At 32.4% G+C, this 7,898-nt stretch overlaps 1 protein-coding gene across 1 annotated transcript in view; it reads right to left on the reverse strand.

Moving 5' to 3' along the window:
* LOC113402342 (cadherin-89D) overlaps nt 1–6,434 on the reverse strand; it is a 113,904-nt gene extending 107,470 nt beyond the window's left edge. The window contains exon 1 of the mRNA XM_064216341.1: nt 6,421–6,434. The gene's annotated coding sequence lies outside the window, so the exon portion shown is untranslated. The remainder of the gene's footprint in view (nt 1–6,420) is intronic.
* Between the last annotated feature and the right edge of the window lie 1,464 nt (nt 6,435–7,898).

Genomic DNA, 7,898 nt, shown 5'->3' on the forward strand with positions numbered 1-7,898 from the left:
GGACCGTAAGAATCATTAAACATTCTTAACAACAAAAATGCGCCATCAACCTCGGGAATTGTGATGTTACATCCCTGGTGCCTTTAATAACACTGGCTCACTCAACCTTAAAACTGAAACACGACAGTGCTGTTGTTTGGCGGAAGAATGTGTATATAGGGTAGACAAGCTCGCAAAAAGCCGTATGTCCGATAGTACTAAGTCAATCGGCTACCGTCAAATGGAAAGTTAGTTATCACGTCAAATAATATTACATTGTAACTGAGATTTTGTGAACAGAAAAACCTCGGAGCTGCAGCCTAAGCTAGCCACTAGTCCCTTTGGTATAGTGGCTCGTTAGTCATGCAGATTCCCTTATTATACACAATACTCGTATATACAATATAGCAAATATATTATACAGTTTGAAAAACGCATTCATACAAGCAGATACGACAGGAGTAACGGAACCTTGATTATATTTGTCACGGAACAGTCACCATTTATTCAGCCAACACTGTTTTATTTCAAAATGTTTTTACAGGAAGTTGTTTAGTTCCAAGTTCATAAAATATTTTTTAGAATTGAAATATATTTTAACATTTCACAATTTAATTTAAAGTGATTAAAGTTTTCTTTATACAGTCTTAATACAATTGTATAATATAATGATTGTCTTACATTTGAACATCATTAATAATTCGTCGACTTTCTAAAAGAAGCTAGTAAAATGTACTGAATATAAATATCGCTTATATTTACTTGATGATAGCTTAAATACCACCCACTAGTCATATTATATTCTACCAATAAACTTCATTACTAAGTATTTTTGTGTTCCACTTTGGTGAGCCAGGGTAATTGCACGAGGGCTACAATACCATCATTTCCAAGGTTCGCGGCGCATTGGCGATCTCTCACAAAGTATATGGATAGTGGTCACTTATGAGGTGGCCTGTTTGCTGCTCTCCTTACTCGGTAGTAGCGAATGGTCAAGGAGCATCGAAGTATATTTGTTTCAAACAGGGTATACCTAAATCAGAACCAGATTTGAGTTTTAAAGTACTTTTAAATAAATGCAAAACGTTCTAAAATAACTTCCCGTCAACCCGACCAATTCTAGATGACATAATGCCCGTTACGTCGTGCATTCAATATAGTTTACACGAACCAAAGTTTTGGCGCTCTCCCTACTTTGTCTAAATTATTCACGAAGTACGAAATACTGCGGGAGAGTGTTAAACACAACCGAGTATGTAACAAACTCGGTGCTACTTGAGAATGCAACTTACAGTATTCATAGCGCGGTAGTTAAGGAAAAAATGATAGTCGCGTCGTGGCTGTAAACTGCACCTGACGTCATCGGCAAGTTAGCGCTTTCCTAATATGTCTAGGGGGAGTTTTTTCCTTGTTACATTCGCATTGATGTTAGTCGATTCGATTTTCTTTTCACATTTATTAATCTTATTAATTCGCTTTCTTGTATTATATTGATTCAAAGGTAATATTTAATTATTTGATTTCATACACTCGATAAAAACCTTATTGCAATTCTATAAGAATTCATTTCGTATCTCACATGTGAAATCTTGACAACTAACTTACGGTGATATGTCATTTTGATACGATTAAATTCCGATATTTCACACTCGTGTTCTACGGTGAGCTTCGAGTCTACTGTGACGGGATTATTGTAATTCTTTATTATAGAAAAATAATTTATGTAATAGTTTTAAAATTGCCCACACATCATATTTAAAATAATCATGATCAGATTTTATGACATCCTTTGATAAATAATATGTCTAGATAGATCTGTCAACATCGCAATATAATACACGCACACCAGTAAAGTTGTATGACGTTTGGCGAGTGTCAAGCGTAGCTGTCACGCACACAAAGATATTAGTGTTCCCTTGTTTGTTTTAGTTATTATGTAGTGAGTGTCTGTTTAGATATATAAATAATCAAATGTAAAATCATTAAATATATTAAAATTTATATCAAAGTGCCTTGAGGAGTATTAAGTACGCCTACTTGACTGAAGTATTTTATATGTGTTGACTTTCCTATACGGTACGAGTAAATGTTTTAAAATCAATTGACAATCATTATAAAGAATAGGATTAAAAAAATAATATGATATAAAAAACAAAAAAAATGTTAAGCTGTTATTCTCAGACATCAAAATGTTCTCAATAGAGATAGTAGGTAGCATCCATTTATTAGATATCCATATATCTTCTTAAAAGGAGAGTAGACTTTAGCATTGGGACATTTGCAGAGGAGTCAAAATAAAAGAAAAAGATATGATAATTACTCTTGCTTGTTAAAAAATCGTTAATAACGTAATATGTTATGGTTATGACGTTAAAGCTTCATTAATGTTATTTAAAGTGTATTTCAAAAACGTTAACGCGAGTGTTTGCATTACACAGACCAAGTTTCAACATCTGTAGCGCCGATTTGTCTCCGGTGCAATGACGTGGCTTAGCGCGCACGTAATTTCTGTATGAGTTCTGTCCTGTTATATTAAATGCCCGCGGCATACAAATATCGAATTTACGCAATCTTTACGTGTTTCATGTGGTAAAATGTTTGTTATTTTTGGTTGGTATAATTGGTTATAAAACTGCTTCTACCGCAACACAGAAATATAATGTCTGCTGTGTTTTATTACAAAGAGTGAGCAGGGCAACCAGATGGAGAAAATTAGTTCTCATAGTTAACTGGTTGTACTACCGCAAAACATCAAGAAAGTATTTAATTAGGTATGTAATCTAAAATATACATATGTATATAAGGGGTGTATAAATATGCAGTATGGTTTATAATTTAATAAAAGAAGTGCAGCCTCTATCACCTTATTGTACAGGATTACCAACATGACAAACAGTAACAATTAGAAATGAACAGCATACAGATTAAGTCTAAGGATAACAGTTGCTAAACTCATAGGTAACCATGATACGTAGTCTTCTTAATGAATAGAGAATAATATTAAGAACAACAGTACCTTCTGTTTATGTTCCAGAATTTCATCCAATGCCTACAAAATTCCTCGAAATGTTTTCACAAGACGGATTATAAACACAAATGAAGCTCTGAAATATATAATATTATGTCAGAATATATATGATTTAAGATGGAGAAATTGTATACAAAATGTATTATCAACAATATTTATATTCTGTGGAAGTTCCTCGAATATGTAAACGCATACTTCGATTGCGTCTACTGGGTCCGTAATGAACCCTATACCATTATATATTGGTCCCTCGACGTGTGTGTATATTTAGAAGATTTTCCTGGTATTCATAATAGAATAAACGATTTTCGTCACTGGTTCTGAAAAGCTTGCATTAAAAACATCTTTACCCGAGACTTAATCGATTCGTAACATCTATGTGTACCCAAAAAGAACTCCCATAACTCCGCGCAAACTTTTCACAAGCCCATTAAAGTTTTTTCCATATGACACGTGTCAGCAACTACCGTGATGATACTTTGATGGTTTCCGGACACCCTAAACGGAATAATAAATGTTGTTTCACTTGGTTCTTCGTTCGTTATTGCCTCGTATTTTTTTTTTTATGTGAAACATATTGGCAGTGGTAGAACTAACTCGTCTGCCGCGACGGTAAACGGAAAGAGCCGGCTTGCCGCTTGTGAACGTGTCGCGTTTATTACATTCTTCGTTGCTAAATATTATTATATTTAAAAAAAATGTTACTGCATATTTATTTATACTTCCTTTTATTTTAAACCACCTGTGCCCGCGACTTCGTGCGCGTTTGAATTTAATAAAAAAGCGTGACTTTATTATTATTTTACATATAATTCTAGAATAAAAGTAGCCTAAGTTACTCCTTGTTACATCAGCTATCTGCCAGTGAAAGTCCCGTCAAAATCAGTCCAGGCGTTCCAGAGATTAGCCGGAACAAACAGACAGACAAAAATTGTAAAAAATGTTATTTAGGTATATGTACCGTGTATACATACATATGCATTTAGTAAAACGCGGTTATTTTAATATTACAAATAGACACTCCAATTTTATTATATGTATAGATGAAACAAAATATAGATTATAAAAAGGCGTGTTATTAACATTGTCTGAATTCCATACGGAACATATAAATTGACGATGTTATTTGAGTTTAATAAAGCAGCGTTTATATTGGCTATTATTTTATGAAATAATGAAAAAATATATATATATATATATTATATGGTTCTGATCTGTAGAACCTACATTCCATAATGGTGGTTAAAGTAAGCATGTAACCACCACCTATTGAATGAAATTCTGCATTATGACGATTTCAAAATGCTTATAAAAGCCTTCTTGAATAAAGCATCATCTAGTACCTTAGAGTTTTGATGATTGGTGAATCATTGAGTGACAAAATTAGAGAACTTCGACTGGCGATAGTTCATAAACTATTTGTTCAAATATTATACAATTTAGGTACATAGATTTTCATTTTAATTACTGACAATTCGAGCGTCTAGTTTGGCCCACAGAGACGTTACAGGGGCGGAATTATCCTGATTTTCTTTACGAAAAGAATATTACGCTTATGTTGCTCGGCGGGATATCTCTATTTCTTCAATAGCTGAATAAAATTTGATTATGATATTTCAAAAGTATTATATTATTATTACATCTAAGCAACAAATGCCTTAGGCTCAATGAATAAATAATATCAAATTTAAGAATCCACACCTTTTGTGACTTCGATAGTAACTCGCCGCTCAAATTACATTCAAAGCGAGACCTTTAAGGTAACTAAAGTACATATCTTCATATTTCACGTGGAATTGAAACCGAAATTGACACGATCCTCAGAAGAGGTTCCGCATGAAATATGTACCTAGCGATAACTTATTTTATTACAAGTAGTAGGCGCATATTGTATTATGGTACTTCTTATGGGAGGTAAACCGCTTTACTGTGACTAACTGTTGTCGGTAAAATAAGTGATGATGATTGATACCTACCACATAGCTTGCACAAAGCCACAAAGGTTTGCTTACACTAAGGTTTTTAGTAAATTTATTTAGGCATTTTTCGAATTTGAACTAAATATCATCAAATAAATAAATGCTAGATCAAACAGATTAAGGCAATATTAAAGTCTTTGTTAAAAGCAGAATACTGTCTAATTGATCGTCAAAATTCTACCATAGATTGGGGAAAATATCTTTGAAACTTGAAAGATATTATCTTTAACTCATTTTGTATCTCACTTATGAAGATTCTATAATATTTTAATGCACGTAGTCTTTATATGTTGTAATTCCCATTAGCATATCACTTTCTGAAATGTCATGATCGTGTTTTGCGATGAGTTTCGATTTTATTTTTAAAAGACAACGCAACTCGCGTCAAAATCTCCACCGACTGATTAAAATATATCTTTAATGTTGTAGTTACAATTTAGTTATTACAAATTAGAGAAACTATGAGAATCTACAAGCAATGAATATTTTAGCGCCTGTGTAGGTATTATATTATCGGCTATTTTCAGAGCGAAGTACTATGATCCTGTAGAAATCAGTAAACCATTATTACATATACTAAGAAGATTAAACAACTTATAGTTGGAAGGAAATCTGAACTTGGTTATATGGATCAGCGTGTCAACAATCACCTTTAAAAAGACAATGGTTCGTAAATTCCAAAACGAATGCGGGTTCCGTCACCCTGTCTTCTGTAATCCGTGTTCATTACATTTCATTCAGAGTTAGTCAACCTTTTCTGAGAATAACTAAATTACAAACTATATAATCATAAATAATAAGGGAAAGTAAAATTTATGAATTCAATAATTTCTTAAGTACATTTGAAAAAAATATATATACACTGAGATCACAGTTAGTCAAACTTTTTTAACAAAATATGAATACATAATATAAAAAAAGATAAAACCTTCAAATTGCTTATTCATACTAGAACATAAAAACTGCGACACGAAGTTTTTATGTTCTAGTATTCTAAATAAAATATTAATTTTGCATGTTTAAAAACGGAAATTTTAAATAAAATGCTTAACAAAAGGTTAGATACAGCTAGTCTAAAATATAAATAATATCTTCGACATTTGGTTTATGCGATTCGAGATAGCTTGGATCATCGTAAACATAAATACATTATCAAACATTATTTTTACACGATATTTGATAACTTCAGTTGTTTGTACCTAATAAGTAAATAGATGGGAATTAGATTCTAAGTTAATTCTGAATTGACTCCCAAATTTCACGAATATAATCAAATTTGTATTTACCTGCTGCCTTATTTTTACATTCGTCGTATTACTCAGACTAAGTCACGTAACCCAAACAGAAGGCAGTATCGCCGATCGCATATACACCTGAGAGCAACTGCTAAAGAACTCAGCGGCGTTTTTCATTCATGAAACATGTCAAATGGTAAAATATAAAAAAATAAACACTTTCTATACAACTCTTTGTAATAATAATAACCAATAAAGAAACTTAATACAACCGATATCGTGTGTTATTTATATTAATATCAAGGTTTTATTACCCAATGAAGCAAGTTTATGTATTTATTATGATAATCACACATACGTGTCTGTTTCAAATGACACCGGGGACAGTAAACCGAGACTTTTAAAAGGACAATCTCAAATTCGTGGAATGGTTGCTACTTTAATAATGTTATAGCTCTTGCGAGACGCGTATAATGTAAATGGTAGAATTACATTCGGTGACCATAAAAACTGAACCTTAGTCGATGAACTAGATCGTGAATTCGAATCGGAGAAATGACTTTTACATCTTTCATGTTCTAAAATTTAAGACATATACTTTAATTACTCTCAACCCTACAGACTCACTTGACTGTAGCGAAGATTATTATCAAAGAAGTCCATCCAAACTACCTAGGTGGCTAGGTCAGATAATTGTTATAGTCTGTTCGCAAATGTACTGCAGACAAAGGATTTTCTATCTATCCCTCACAGTCATAATTCTACGAGACGGCAAACTGTTATTCCCTTTAAATGCACAAGAATGTAACAATGCCATCTACTACAGTACTAATTTTTGGCAGAAAATCCCAATAACTTGTTTCCTAATCGAGGCTAAATCAAAGCCCTCACGACATAGACACTAGAGCACTACTCCTAAATTTTATTATTAAAAGACAAAGATCAAAATTCATTACTACGGCTGTCTATAAACCTTGAGAGAACTGTAAAATAATTTAATAAAAATCCTTTTGTCATAAGAATTACAACTAAATCTTACATTTAATACCTACAATGGAATGACGCAATAAAATGTAAGATTTTATAATTTTCGTAAGACAGAGAATATTGCGGATAATATTTTAGTTCAAGTTTCGTGAGATTAAATAAATGAAAAGCATTATAATTTAAGTTTTCGCATTCAATCTGAGGTGTCACGGCTGTTGTTTACACGACAGAACATTTGTAACTACTTCTAAGCTCTACGAGAAACCTCCTTATATCATATTTCTTAACTTATTTAGCATTATTAAATTTGAAATAACAGGAAGAAATCAAACATAAATAGAGCTGAGATGGATCAGTGAAAGACCCAGTTTTAGTGGTGCTCCCCATTTCAAAACAATTCAATACAATATTCAGAATAAAGTATTTTTGAATCGTCAATATTTGAACTCTACCACCGTTTCGTAAAGCAGCCTCCAGGCGAGAAAAATGACAAGAAACTCGCATAGGTGTTCTTATAAAATAAACCAGCTTTACAATAGGGATAGTATCTACAATGACTGCTCTTGATCAAATGATCCGTTCCAGAACTAAGATTAGGTCGGAGAACTCTTTTCTGTCTTTTTATCTACAGCGTTACACCATAACATAATTCTATATGACATAAGATTATAAAAAAAAAACGAAATAAAC

Source organism: Vanessa tameamea, chromosome 12 (assembly GCF_037043105.1).
Source record: "Vanessa tameamea isolate UH-Manoa-2023 chromosome 12, ilVanTame1 primary haplotype, whole genome shotgun sequence".
Classification (NCBI taxonomy): Eukaryota; Metazoa; Arthropoda; class Insecta; order Lepidoptera; family Nymphalidae; genus Vanessa; species Vanessa tameamea.